Source organism: Aedes albopictus, chromosome 3 (genome assembly GCF_035046485.1).
Source record: "Aedes albopictus strain Foshan chromosome 3, AalbF5, whole genome shotgun sequence".
Taxonomy (NCBI): domain Eukaryota; kingdom Metazoa; phylum Arthropoda; class Insecta; order Diptera; family Culicidae; genus Aedes; species Aedes albopictus.
Window position 1 is genome coordinate 95,399,766 of NC_085138.1, and position 14,474 is coordinate 95,414,239.

Below are 14,474 nucleotides of genomic sequence, written 5' to 3' on the forward strand. Positions count from 1 at the left end.
AAATAGATACATAATTTGTTATATCATTAGAAGCAAGGTTGCGACCATTCATTTACAAAGATTTACATTCATTTGCTATTACCTCAGTTCAAAAGCATGCTATCGAAAAACAATGTATGGATGAATTTAACCTTGTAGTTTTATCTGAAAGTTTGCAGAATAACACTGCGGTCGCAAACGTATACCAAAGTCGTGAGCGAGCTGTGAAGGCAACTTTCCACAGCGTGAATGTAATTTACATTCATTGTGTGAAGAGTTACCTTCACAGCTCGCTCACGACTTTGGTATACGTTTGCGACCGCAATGTTATTCTGCAAACTTTCAGATAAAACTACAAGGTTAAATTCATCCATACATTGTTTTTCGATAGCATGCTTCTGAACTGAGATAATAGCAAATGAATGTAAATCTTTGCAAATGAATGGTCGCAACCTTGATTAGAAGATCAATCATGTCAAAATTACCTTTACCAATCCTCATGCGTTTTTACACCGTAAATAAAATTATATTTATTTCTCCTATGCGAACCGACTGGCTGAAATTAGCAACAAAATCCATTAAATTATGAAATTACAGTTTATTGGTGTATTCTATACACATATCCTCTTACCTTCATTAACAGCCGTTTACAGTCTAGCTAAAAGCAGTTTCATGAATAGCAAAACATTGATAATAGTTTTTAAATAAACTCACATAATTTTTACTTCTCTAATGCACTTTTCACCGAAATTCAGTGACGAGAAAAGAAAATAAAAACAATGTGTACTGTTTACCTCCCAAAAACAAAATGGTGACCTTAATACATCAAAATTGTTGATTCTACAAAATTATTTGATAGAAACAATAACAAAGATTTGTTGATTATAAAATCTTTTGTAGACATTTTATTCAAATCGAAAAAATTGTTATTGTAATTGTAATTTTATTGAATACGGTTTGAATAATTGATGTTATTTCGAAAATATTGCCGAATAGAAACAAAAAAAATGCATGATCAATTCAATGCACACAAAAATGATCAATTCTAATCGATGCGCTTTTAGGTTCTACCTATCGATATTTTTTTGCGTGTATTTAACTTTGAGCTGTTATATCTCCGGATTCAATGAACCGAATGCAATGAAATTTTTGATCATTTATGACTAATATAATGAACTTTTGAAACAGTTGACTTAATTTGAATCTTAGAATAAAAAAAAAGCTATGGCGATTTCATTTATTCTATGTGTTTTTAAATAAATTTATCTAGGGTGACAATGGGTATTATCGGCAGCTTTGTTCTCTTCGTCATGGGGGGTTTTTGTCAGCCAAATTGCCTGAAACTTGGCCATATAATTCAGATTAGTTTGGAAGGATTTGAGACCAACTCTGAGTTCAATAGGTTTCGAAAAACCCCCTAAGACGAAGAGAACAAAACGGCCGAGAATAGGTAATTTCCCCTATTTTTCATATGCATCCCATTACTTTTTTAATTTACTGCCGGCTATTTACTTGCTTTCCTTTGAAACATAAATATATTCAATTCAATTACAGGGAATTTAAATGAACTACAATTACTATCTCGAATTTTGAAACGATGATGATGTTTTGGATAAATTGGTGTTTTATCAGAAAAATAATATAATCGTAATAATTTTCTTTCGTGTAAAGAATTTAAAGTTTAGTCAAAAGTTTTTAATAGCTCATTATGTAAGTCATAAATGATCAAAATTTCATTGCATTCGGTTAATTGAATCCGGAGATATAACAGCTTTAAGTTGGCTATCGGATAATTATACCTTTTTCTAGAACCTTTATAACTTCGTGTATAATGGTCCAAATTTTGACCACTGATACACAACTAGTTGATGAACTTACAGTAAAAATTTTCGAATATTTTATGCCCTTTTCGAAAAGTTACAGCTAGTTGAACATGTTCTGAAAAGTGAAAATTTTACTTGTCCCAGTTATTTTGAGTATCCCCTGTACATGCTTCGGCAAGGTCCTGGGATCGTCTAGAAGTAGCCCTTAATTGCTGTGTACGCTATGTCGTTTTCAATCCCAAACTTTGGACAGCTCGCAAAAACCAGTGGCTTGTACGATTTTGGATCTCTTTGGCACAAATGAAAGGGGTACTTGTCTAGTTTTCAAAACCACCGGAGAAATCCGGGTTTGGCCACTGGGAACCTGCTTCAACTGAAAAAAAATGTCGCTTTAAGGACCCTAGCTTTGGCAAGCTATGACTTTGCAACCAAACAAGTAATCAGAACCGTTCAAGAATCATTCAAAAGGTATTCACGTAGATTTTGATCATAGACATTTATGTTTACTGATTATTGAGAATTGGTTCCGAGAATCTGATATGTTTGATAAGTTAGTTGTCATCGTTGCTACTTATGGGCTTGAAAATCCGCAAATGTTATTCACTCTCTGCAAATGTTTGCATAACTTCTCTGCACACTTCTCTGAAATGAGAAACATGTTTTAGACCATACTTGAGGCTTTCTTATTGGTTTGAAAAATAAAAAAAATGACACTACACCGTCTTCAACCAGAGGTTGCACAGACTGAACAATCACTAACATTAGGCAACGGGCAACACGGAACACCCAGTGGGCCAATGGAGAATTTTTCGTTTGACGAAAAGTTTCCTCAGACTGAAGCGGGAATCGAACCCTCGCTCCGTGGCACTCACAATAGGCCTAAACGACTGACGCCGCTAACCGCACGGCCACGAAGCCCACGTGGTCACCGGGGTAACCACTTGGTAAATCCATATTTTATTGCTCTCAAATGTTTACAGCACAGGTAGCCTTTCGACGACTCAATTTTTATCATTTATCGTTACTATGATGATTTTGGTATAAAAATAAACAAATGATGATCTCGATTTTTCCAAGCCACTGACTGGAGTGACCACATGAAAAACCTCAATTGTGTTACCTCTATGTTTTTTTTCTGTAACAAAAGTAGGCTTCCGACAAATTATACTTCTTGATATGTGATGGCTGCGCGATGGTTTGCATATAATAATGAATGAATGATCATTATAGTTATCTGAAGTCACCACCAGAGAAATCCATATTATGTTTTGCAACATGAGTAGACAGTTGGTAGCCCTAAATGACTTCCTGGAGGACCTCCATCTGTGCTGTGGAACTCCTACAGGTATTTACAGCAAAACTCCTTGAAGACTTTCTGGTAGAGCTCCCAGAGGAACTTCCAGTTTTAATCGTGTAGGAATTCCCGGTGAAACTCTTGGAGGAAGTCGCAGTGGAACTCCCTGTGCTCTTCTGTGCAATTTCTAGAGGAACAATTGTAATACGCAGAGTAAAAACGAATTGTTCTATTGAACGTTACACAATGGAATGAACAGATTTATTTTCTCAACTGTTTATCTAACTAACAAGTGCATAGCGACGCGGTTACCAGCCTACTTACAACACTCCTCCCTAATCCGCGACGCCTATGAGCTTACAGAACTTCTTTTGCTTCAATACTGCAATCGGTTTTGTAAAGCCATCCGCAGGTTGCTCGTTGGTTGGAATATAGCCAAGTTTGACTTCACCTTGCCGTAAACTGTCATGCACGAAATGGTAACGAATGCTGATAAGCTTTGTGCGAGGATTGTATGCTTCATTACCAGCGATGGAGATTGCGGACTGGTTATCGCAGAAAATTGTAATAGGTCCTTCTTCGAAAATTTGAGTACGCAATTTGTTCCACCACATGCCTTCCTGGATAGCGCGAGATAGTGCCATATATTCCGCTTCACAAGAGGATAAAGCCACCGTTGGTTGTTTCTTGACACACCAAGAGATTGATCCGCCTTGCATCGTGAAAACATATCCGGTTGTAGACTTGCGATTGTCCGGATCTCCTCCCCAATCTGCATCGCTATATCCAATGATATCAGGAGATCCTTGCTTCGAATACTCCAGTTTCTTCTCCGCTGTTCCCTTCAGATATCGTATAATTCTTTTCACGGCTTCCCAGTGTTGCCTTCCGGGGTTCGAAGAATATTGGCTTACAACGTTAACAGCATACGAGATATCCGGGCGAGTCACTTGTGCTAAGAATGATAGACATCCAACCGCTTCTTTGAAAGGTACACGATCCATTTCCTTCTTTTCAGTCTGGCTTTTGGGTGCCATCGATTTATCCAATTTAACGCTTGGTTCGGTAGGTGTAGTAACTGGGTGGGAATCGGCCATGCCAAACCTCTCGATTATTTCTTCAACGTATCTCTGTTGATCCAGCCAAAGCTTGCCTTCCGCACGATTCCTCGAAATCCGTACTCCTAGACAACACTTTGCTTCTCCCAAGTCTTTCATTTTGAATCTTGTGCATAGGTATCTCTTCAACTGCTTCTTCAAATTCCGATCATTGGTAAATATCAGGAAATCATCCACGTATATGGTAACAAACATCATCTGGTCACCACGAATCATCCAGTATAAACACGGATCAACGCTTGAACGGTTAAGGCCGAATTCTTTCAGGACGACATCGAGCTGCATGTTCCACACACGACTTGATTGTTTGAGACCATAAAGCGCTTTCTTGAGTTTGCAGACTTTGCCGGTCACTGCAGGAAATCCTTCCGGCTGCATCATGAAAATGTCCTCGTCATTCAGCTCACCCTGGAGAAATGCTGTCACCGCATCCATTTGATCTACGTCCAGGTCATGTTTCACTGCCATTGCCATCAAGAAACGCACCGTCGCATACCTTACTACTGGAGAGTATACCTCGTAGTAGTCCATCCCTGGGCGTTGAGAACATCCCTTCACCACAAGTCGCGCTTTATACCGTTGAATGCTTCCGTCGGGACCACGCTTCGTCTTAAACACCCTCTCTCTCTCTCTTCTTGGCGTAACGTCCTCATTGGGACAAAGCCTGCTTAGTGTTCTATGAGCACTTCCACAGTTATTAACTGAGAGTTTCCTCTGCCAATGACCATTTTGCATGCGTACATCGTGTGGCAGGCACGAAGATACTCTATGCCCAAGGAAGTCAAGGAAATTTCCTTTACGAAAAGATCCTGGACCGACCGGGAATCGAACCCGTCACCCTCAGCATGGTCATGCTGAATACCCGTGCGTTTACCGCCTCGGCTATATGGGCCCTTAAACACCCATTTGTTTTTGATCGCCTTCCAGATCCGGACAATCGCAAAAAAACTGCAAAGCCCCTTGGACTTGCTCGGCTTTATCGTAGACTTCTTCTCTGGACATTTCGCAGCAAAGTGACCTGGCTTCTGACAATTGAAACAAATTCTTGACTCCATCCTGTCCTTCGACTTCGATGAGCTGGATTTATTCACATTCCCTTTGCTGTACAAAGCTCCTTCGTTACTGCTGCTTACCGGACCACGTTCCAGCTTCACATCTTGCAATATTTTAGCTTTTACAGCGTCCGCCGTCCATGCCGCTCCTGATGCTTCAAGCCCCATAATCATCGGCTCATATTGATCGGGAAGTCCCATCAAGAGGATTGCAGCTAGCCAGGAATCGTCCACCTTAAATCCGATTGACGCCAGCTTATGGCTCGTGCTCATGAGTTCGTCGACGTAAGCTTCTACACTTGCACAGTTTACCAGACGCACCGACGTGAACTTCCGCAGTAATCCAATCTTCCTGGTTAATCCGCTATCTTGAAAGGCCGCCTCCAGCTTCTTCCAAGCTTCCTTCGCGTTGACTGCGTCCTGTACTAAGCTGTAGTTATAGCTTTCAAGGCTCAAACAAATTGTTGCCAGTGCACGTTGCTTGATGTCCTCGCTCAATCCTTCGTCGTTGCTTACGGCATTCCAGCTTCCTTCCCGGATTAGAATCATCCGCATAGCAAAGGCCCAAGTTGAATAGTTGTCTCTTCCGCGCAGCTTTTCTATGGCAGGCAGCGCCACGGATCCTCCATTGACTCGAACACTTCCTGTGACAGCCGAACTTCCGTGTCCTGAACCATCTCCAAACTGGCCAGAACGAGAACTTCCTGAATTCGCCATTCTTCACAAAAACGATACTTCCGCTATTTAATTTTATTCCGATTTGGGTCCTGGGCCCATAACCAATTATAATAGGGTATGTGTGCCATCAGTAATCTCATGCTCCCATTTTCATCCTATTCGAAAACAAGCGATTACGGCACCGATTGACAACGTTCTTTTTGTTTTCATGGGTGCTCACTTCTAACAAAAAATACAAAAATAAGGAACAAAACAAACAGCGCTTCAATCCTTTGTTTTTCGTGGGATGAAAATGGGAGCCACATGCTTAAAAAGGGAACCAATACCCTACGCAGAGGAAAAACGAACTGTTCTATTGAACGTTACACAATTGAATGAACAGATTTATTTTCTCAACTGTTTATCTACCTAACAAGTACATAGCGACGCGGTTACCAGCCTACTTACAACAGGAACTCCTAGTGAAACTTTCAGAAAAGTTTTCGGTGGAACTTCAACAATTTTTTCCGGTAGATTTGCGGTGAAACTAAGGAAATTTCCTTATGAACTGCTAGGGGAATTCTTGGGGCAATTCTCGGTAGGACTTCTAGAAAATTCCAATTGAAACTCATACACAAATTCATGGTGGTTTTGTGGGAACTTACGATAACGTTTTTAGAACGCCGCCCACAAACTACGCTCTAGGATGCGATGGAACAGACGAGCTTTACGGCCCATGCGAAAATTATAGATGTTTCATACAAAAAAAAACGTTATGGAGGGAGTGTCAGAAATTTAGATTTATGTATTATTTAAGGTGAAACATCAAGAAATCCCTTCACAATTTTGCATACAAACTTTAGAGGCACAAATCTGACGAACGACGCATCGAATCAAGCCGGACTTGTTTATCCTGGCTTTGCTCACTTGCAAAAAGAGACAGCTTTTTCAAATCGAGCGCATTTGTTTACGAATTTTTAAGATTGGTGCTCTTGAAAACGTGAGTAGGGGTCGAAGTCGGCCATTGTGGCAGCCATATTTGTATCCTCTGATGTTTCTCCTTAATAAATTGATGCTTAGGTACATTTCCGGTGGAATTCCTAGAAGACTTTCCGCTAAATTTTCTGAAAAGTTTTAGAGCAGTATTTGGTGGAACTCATAGTGAAATCCCCAATGGAACTCCTGCGGGAGCTTACGGTGGAACTCCTAAAGTCTTACTCCCAAATTCCGAAAAAATTTCTGTGTGCGTGCAACTTATACAATATTTTCCTACCAAACTTCTAGCGGAATAATCGCAAATTTTATTTGGAACTCGTAAATAAATTCTTGGAGGTTTTTCCGGTAGAACTCCAGCGAAATTCCCGCCAGCATTCTTCGCGATACTCCTGTTATGAATTTCTAGTGGAACTCCTACATCATTATACATTAGAAATTCGAGTAGAGTCCTAGTGAAACTTTCAACGCAAATGTTGTGTGTAGAATTAGCAACTAGTTAAAATACACAAAAATAAAAACAAAAAAAAAACTTTCAACGCAATTTCTGACGGAACTTCTGTAGGGATTCGACGTGTATCTTCTAGAGGAATTCGCAGTGGAACTCCTTAAGAATTTCCCTGCGGAACACATTGAGATATAATTTGAGGAATCCTTGTAGAAATTGTCTTTGGAACTTTTAGAGGAGTTTCTGGAGGGATTCCTGGTGGATCTTCGAGGAGAATTCCCACAAGAATTCCCGCTAAAATTCATGCCGGACTTTCCGGTGGAACTTCGAGAAATAGTCGGTGCAAGTCCTAGAGAAATTCCCTTTGGAACTCCTAGACGAATCCCTGGTGGAACTCCCAGAGAAGTTCTTGCTGTAACTCTTATGAAAATCTGTAGTGGAACTTCGTACTGGAATTCTCGATGGAAGTCTTAGAAGAATTCCTAGCGGATCTACTGAAGGAAGCACGGTGGATTTGCTGGACGAATTCGCGCGTGGATCAACTACTACAATTTCTGGATATTGGCGAAGGAGGTCCTACAGGTATTCACAGAGCATCTTCGAGATGACCTTCCGATGTAACCGGAAGAATTTCCGTTGTTGAAACTTTGAGCAGAGTTGAAACTCTGACAGGAATTCCAGAAGAAGCTCTTAGAGGAATTCTCAGTGGATCTTCTAGAGAAGCAATTTGTGGAGCTAAAATAAAAAAAAAACATTTTGTGGAACTCCTAGAGAAATTCTCTTTGGAACTCCTAGGAGAATTCCTAACGGAACTCGTTGAGAAATTGAGGATTTTCCTGAGGAACTCCTAGAGGCATTCCCGCTGTAACTTCGAAAACAATTCTCAGTTCAAAGAAGTTACTAGTGAGAAAATTTCCGGTACAACCTCTAGAGGGATTTCTGCTGGAACTACTAGAAACTAGAGAATAGGAAGCAATCAGTGAAGTACTAGATTGAAAGTAGTGAGCTGGATTTTTGTATGGTGAGATGATCAGTTCTCCGTTTCTGCAATGAAATGGTGCAAACAGCGTGAGTTATATGATTCCTTGCTTAATTTGATGCTGTTTGAGCAAAAGTTTGGGTAACTGTGCTGTTGAAGTTGCAAGAAATAAATAATACAACAACACAGTTACCCAAACTTTTGCTCAAACAGCATCAAATTAGGCAAGAAATGATATAACCCACGCTGTTTGCACCATTTCATTGCAGAAACGGAGAACTGATCATCTCACCATACAAAAATTCAGCTCACTACTTTCAATCTAGTACTTCACTGATTGCTTCCTATTGGAATTCTTGTGGGAATTTGCAGTGGTACTAATGCAGAAATTGAGAGTGGAACGCCTATTAGAATTTATGTTATGCATCCTACTGGAGTCTCGATCTGAATTGTTGTTGAAATTCCTTGAGAATTTCTCGTTGAATTTTCTGGTAGAATTCCTAGTGGGACTATTGGAAAAATTTCCTCCTTTAGTGATTCCTATTGGAACATTTTGAGGAATTCCTGATGAAACTGTTATAGGTACCTTCGATGGTATTGCTAGAGGAGTTTCTGCTGGATCTCGTACGGGAACTTCCATAGGAGTAATAGGTGGAGCTCCTTGAGAAATTGTTGTTTGAACTCCTTTATGGATTCCTGGTGGAAGTTCTGGAAGAATCCTTGGTGGAGCTTCCGCCCGTTATTCCCAGTAAAACTCCTGTAGGAATAATCGAGGGAACTCCCAGAGGATTTTTTTTTAATTTTCACCGGAGCAGGAAAAAGCCCGCTGGAGTAAAGCGGTTTTCAACGAGCCTTCCTTTAACAAGCATGTAAAGTGCCTGTTTCTTCATCTTTGTATTTTATAAATTACAATAACAATGTTCGAGTTCACTTCCAGTGAGTGTGCACTCTATGGAAGTAAGATTGCTAACCATCTACGATAATTGTTGTTGTGAGTAATATGTACTAACGAAAGTTAACAACTCTAAGGTACACCGGGGCAAGTTGAAACGGGTGGGGCAAGATGAAACACGAAGTTTTGAAATAGATTTCAATACAATTTGGAAATTTACCCTTCGCTAAAAGATTGTTTGAATCAGAAACTATGTGTTATGGCGATCAAACTGTTTATCATCATTAGAAAACATCATGTCAACCCGCTGTTTCATCTTGCCTCACCCGTTTCAACTTGCCCCGGTGTACCTTATGCATTTATAGGTAAAAACGTCCACTAGGAAATACTACCAGGAAATTTTATGGAGATGTCTCCTAAAATTGCAGGAGAGATATCTTCATGAATTCATTTAAAGATTTCTACTGGAACTTCTCTAGGAATTTCCCCTAGAATTCCTTTAGGAATTTCTTCAGAAACTCTTTCGGTGATTTCTCAAACAACTCACGAGTTTATTCAGAGATTATGATGATTAACCTGGGCTTGTTAGGGGAATATCTGTAAATAAAAAGAAAATCGGGTTAAGTACGGTTCCTTTGAATTCCACTAAGAATTTTTAAAAGCTCTTACAAGTGTTTCTCCTGGAGTGTATTCTGAAATTTCTTCAGAAATTCTAGCAGGGATTTATGCTGGAACTTCTGCAGGGATTCCTCGAGCAATTTGTTCAAGGATTTTTCCATGGAATTCCTTGATTTATTTCTTCTGGAATTCCTTGAGTGATTTCTCCAAGAACTCCTTCAAGGATTTTTTCAGGGATTTTTTCAGAAAATTTTCAAGGGTTCCTCCTGAAATTGCTGGAGAGGAATTCCTTCAAAAAATGCTCCAGGAACTCCTTCGGGTATTTCTCTTGAGATTCCTCCAGGGATTTTGTTAGGAATTGCTGTATATATTCTCTCCAGAAACTAATCCACGATTTTTTCCAGGAAATCTCCTTCAAGAATTTGTCCAGCAATTCCTTTAAGTACTCCTTCAGGAACTATTTAGGGTTTCCTCCAGAAAATCGTTAAGAGTCCTCTAGGAATTTATCCTACAATTGCTGGAGAAATTTTTCCAGGAGTTCCTTCAGGAATTTCTTCAGCAATTGCTTCAGGATTTCCTCCAGAAACGCCATATCTGGGATTCCTATAGGAAGTCTTTCAAAATCCCTCCTCCAAAATTTCTTCTTGAAATTTATCAAAAATTTCCTCTGAAATTCAATGGGGATTCCTTTAGAAAATTTGTCTGAAATTTCTCCTGTAGTTTAATCAAGTATTCCTTTGGATGTTTCTTCAGGGAATCATACGGAAATACCTTCTTGAAATTGCTGAAGAAATTTGTTCTGCAATGTCTTTTTTCCAGCAACTCCTTCAAAAACTCCTCCACGAATTCTTTCAGGGATACCTCAAGAAACTCATTCCAGAAACTCCTTCAGGAATCTCTTCAAGGGTTTCTTATGAAGTTTATCCAGCGAGTCCACCTGCAGTTTTTGTGATTTCCTAAGAAGTGCCGTCAAGGATTCCTCCATGAGTTTCTTCTATGATTCTTCCTAGAGTTTTTCAGGGAATCTTGCACACTGAGAATATACTTTCGTAAAATCTGTACGAAATTCCTTCGTAGAACCCATTTTTGTACATTGAATGGAATGTATTATAAACTGTTCATTCGTACCATCGAATCAAAACAATACAAATGGGGCTTGTACAATGCACAAACTCACGAATCTACTAGCCGCTGATTTTCTTCACCTACGGATATATGGTTGAAAAGCCTTAGACCCAGTTCTTCCAATATGTCTTCCATCCAATAATTACACCCACCATCCCACAGACCACGCTTTTGGTTTAGTTAAGTACATACTACCTATCTAGGGAGGATGGAATGCAACTAACAGACAACAACTGATGCCAGGAAAAAAAGCAAACCCTGCGCGTTCATTACTCTTTCTGTCCGTGTTACAGTAGATACTCGTTGGAACCGCGTCCGAGTGGGGAATCATAAATACAGAAAAGACCATTACGACGGATTTTGCTGCCATCTCTCTGGCGAGTGGTGGCGCTTTGTGTGGGTGTTGCACCACGCACCGCTCTGCTGGACGAACGGAACGGACATCGCCGCACATTGACGACTATTCGTCTTCTTAAACGTCACTCCGGTTTCTTCTTTCGCGGGAGCAAGGAAGGGTTAGATACTGGGAGGGTGAGAAAGTGCACGGTAAAAAATAAAATCTACGAACGTTTTCTAGTTGTAGGTTGGTATCAAGGAGAATACATTTTACTAAGGTGGCGCAGATAAACATTGCAAACCACTGGTTGTCTCTCCCACTCTTCTGGTGTTCTTATGCAACTAAAATAGTGACGTCACTATTTCAGTTCCATAAGAACACCAGAAGAATGGAAGAGACAACCAGTGGTTTGCAATGTTTATCTGCGCCACCTTAGTAAAATGTATTCTCCTTGGGTTGGTATGAGTTTGCAAACCATCGCAGAAGCTAATACCAAGTGAATGACTTTTGAGCAACTGTCTTCTCTCGTTCACTCTCGCGACAATCCGGTTGGATGCATGCAAACAGAATAGCACAACACATTATGTTACTGTGTTTGTGTTTTCATTTTTTTCTGGCTGACAGTTGTTCCGTCACATTGAACTCGCTCGCCGACAAAACGTCAAAGCTATAGATTAGATTAGAGGATGGTTGGAAATTGGAGAGAGGGGGCATGACAGTACACACCGACTAGTGACTGACAAGTAGTAGGCGAATTTCGAGTTTGTGCTCTTTCGTCTCGGGAGTCGAATTACTCATAATAGGTAATATGTTTCTCTTTCGTGCGAGCTGGACGAAAAAAAACGACGACATTCGCTCTCTGGTCTTGGTCAGATCAGGGTTGCCAGATGTGAAAGTGTGGGCAGAGGTTTTAGGGAATATTCAATGGCATTTCCTAGGATTCAAGGGAATTTTACAAAATAAATGATGATCGTTCTAGGGAGTTCGTGGAGGTTCAAATGGCATTTGAAGAAGTTTCTGGGGCGTTTCCAAACGTGTTATGGTGTTTCAAGAAGATCTTTAGGACAGTGTTGGGAATACTCACGTGCCAACAGTTATACTAGGGGGATTCACTTAACAGCGTAAACTGATTAAACTGATTAAATGTCGTGATCACCAAGGCAATCTTTGATATTTTCATTAGCAAAATCATGAAACATTTCAAATAAGCGGAAAATCATGGCTTACGCAGCAATTTAATCTGTTTAGTGAGTACCCCTACTTAACTTGCTGCTATCTTAGCTCAGAAGCATACTGTCGCTGTCAAAAAAAGGTGTATGAAGGATGTCAACATTGTAGTTTCATATAAAATTTTGCCGAATAAGTAACAGTTGCACGCGCATACTAAAGTCGTGAGAGAGATTTTAGCACGAGGTGAATATAAATTACACTTACGCCGTGGTGTGTCGCTTTCACAGCTCTTTCACGACTTTGGCATGTTTGTGCGACTTTTACTTTATTCGGCAATTTTTTAGATAAAACTACAATGTAAAAGTCCTTCAAGCACCGTTGCTTTGTTAGTATAATTTCGATCTGAGCTTGTACCAAGTCAGTATAACTCTTTGCAAGTGAGTATTCCCAACACTGCTTTAACCCTAAAAGGGATACCTGGGGTCCATTGGACCCCAGGCGCCTTTCAGAGCTCGTCTTTGATGGAACACACTCAGCGAGGTGACGAAACTGAGGCCATGAAGGTATCCCTTTTAGGGTTAAGGACGTTCCTGAGGACTACAGGAGATTTCAGGAACTTTCAGGATCGTTTCAATGGATTTTAGGGCGATTTCAGAGGGTTTCGAGGGTTACAAGCCATCGAACCTCCTAAAAACCTCATGAAACCTTCGGAGTCCCACAGTAACGGACTTGAACGTCCCTGTTCTTTTTCTTCTTCTTCTTGGTATAACCTTTAGGAATTGTTCTAAAATTCCTCGGAAAGATCTCCAGGGAATCCAGGCATCCTCGGGAATCTCTCCAGGAGTTCCTCGGCAATGTTCCCAGGAGATCCCTGGCAACTTTTCCCGAAGTTCCTAGGAAATTGTTTCATAATTTCCTTTGGAATTCCTCTTCAAGATTTTTCTAGGCAGTTCTCTGGGAATTTCTCAAGGAGTTCCTCGGGAATACCTCCAGGAGTTGCTCGGGCGTTTCTTCAGGAGTTCCCCTGGATTCCTTCTAGAAAATGCTTGGGAATTTCTCCACGAGTTACTTGGAAAATCCTGCAGAAGTTCTACATGAATTCATTCAGAACCACCTCGGGAATATCTCCAGGAGTTCCTAAAAACATCATCTCGGAGAACTCTTGGACGAATTTCTAAGGAATTTCCGAGAAACTGCTGGAATAATTCCTGAGGAATTCCCGAAGAATTCTCAAGGAACTTCTGGAGGAATTCCCGAGGAACTCTTGGAGGAATTTGGAGGAGTGAATTCTTCAAGGTGTTCCTCAGAAATTTCTCCAAAATTTCCTAGGGAATATCTCACGAAATTCCAGGGAGCTTTTGGAGGAATTCTCTTAAAACTCCTGGAGAAATACTCGAGGAATTCCTGGTTTAATTCCTGGAGGAATTCTCGGTGACTTCCTAGAGGAATTCTCGGGAAACTCTTGGAGAAATTGCCGGTGAACTCTTAGAGGCGTTCTCGGAGAATTTTTGGAGGATTTTTTGGGAAACTCATGAAGTAATTTCCGGGGAACTCCTGGAGAAATTCCCGCGAAACTACCACAGGAATTCTCAGGGAACTCTTGGGAGGAATTCCTAGAGAAACCCTAGAGAAATGCGAGAGGAACTCCTGGAAGAATTTCCAGGGGAACTCCTGGAGGAATTTCAGAAGGAATTTCCGGGAAACTTTTTCGTAACTCCTAAAGGTATTCTCGAAGAATTCTTGGAGGAATTACCGAGGAGGTCCTGGAGAAATTGCCGGGGAATTCCTGAAGGAATTCTCAGGACATTCCTGGAGGAATTCCCGGGGAACTCTGAAGGATTTTTTTTGTGAGAACTTGTACAAATATTTTTTTGGGAAACTGCTGGATGAGTTTCCGGGCATTATTACTAGAGGACATTTTGGGGAAATATTGAATTCCTAAATCAAATTTCGTGGAAATCCTAGAGAGAATTTTGGGATCATTTATGT

General features: G+C 40.5%; 1 long non-coding RNA gene across 5 annotated transcripts in view; it reads left to right on the forward strand.

Annotated features, from left to right (window-relative positions):
* Positions 1-14,474, forward strand: part of LOC134291856 (uncharacterized) — a 188,387-nt gene that overhangs the window by 132,378 nt on the left and 41,535 nt on the right. The window lies entirely within an intron of this gene.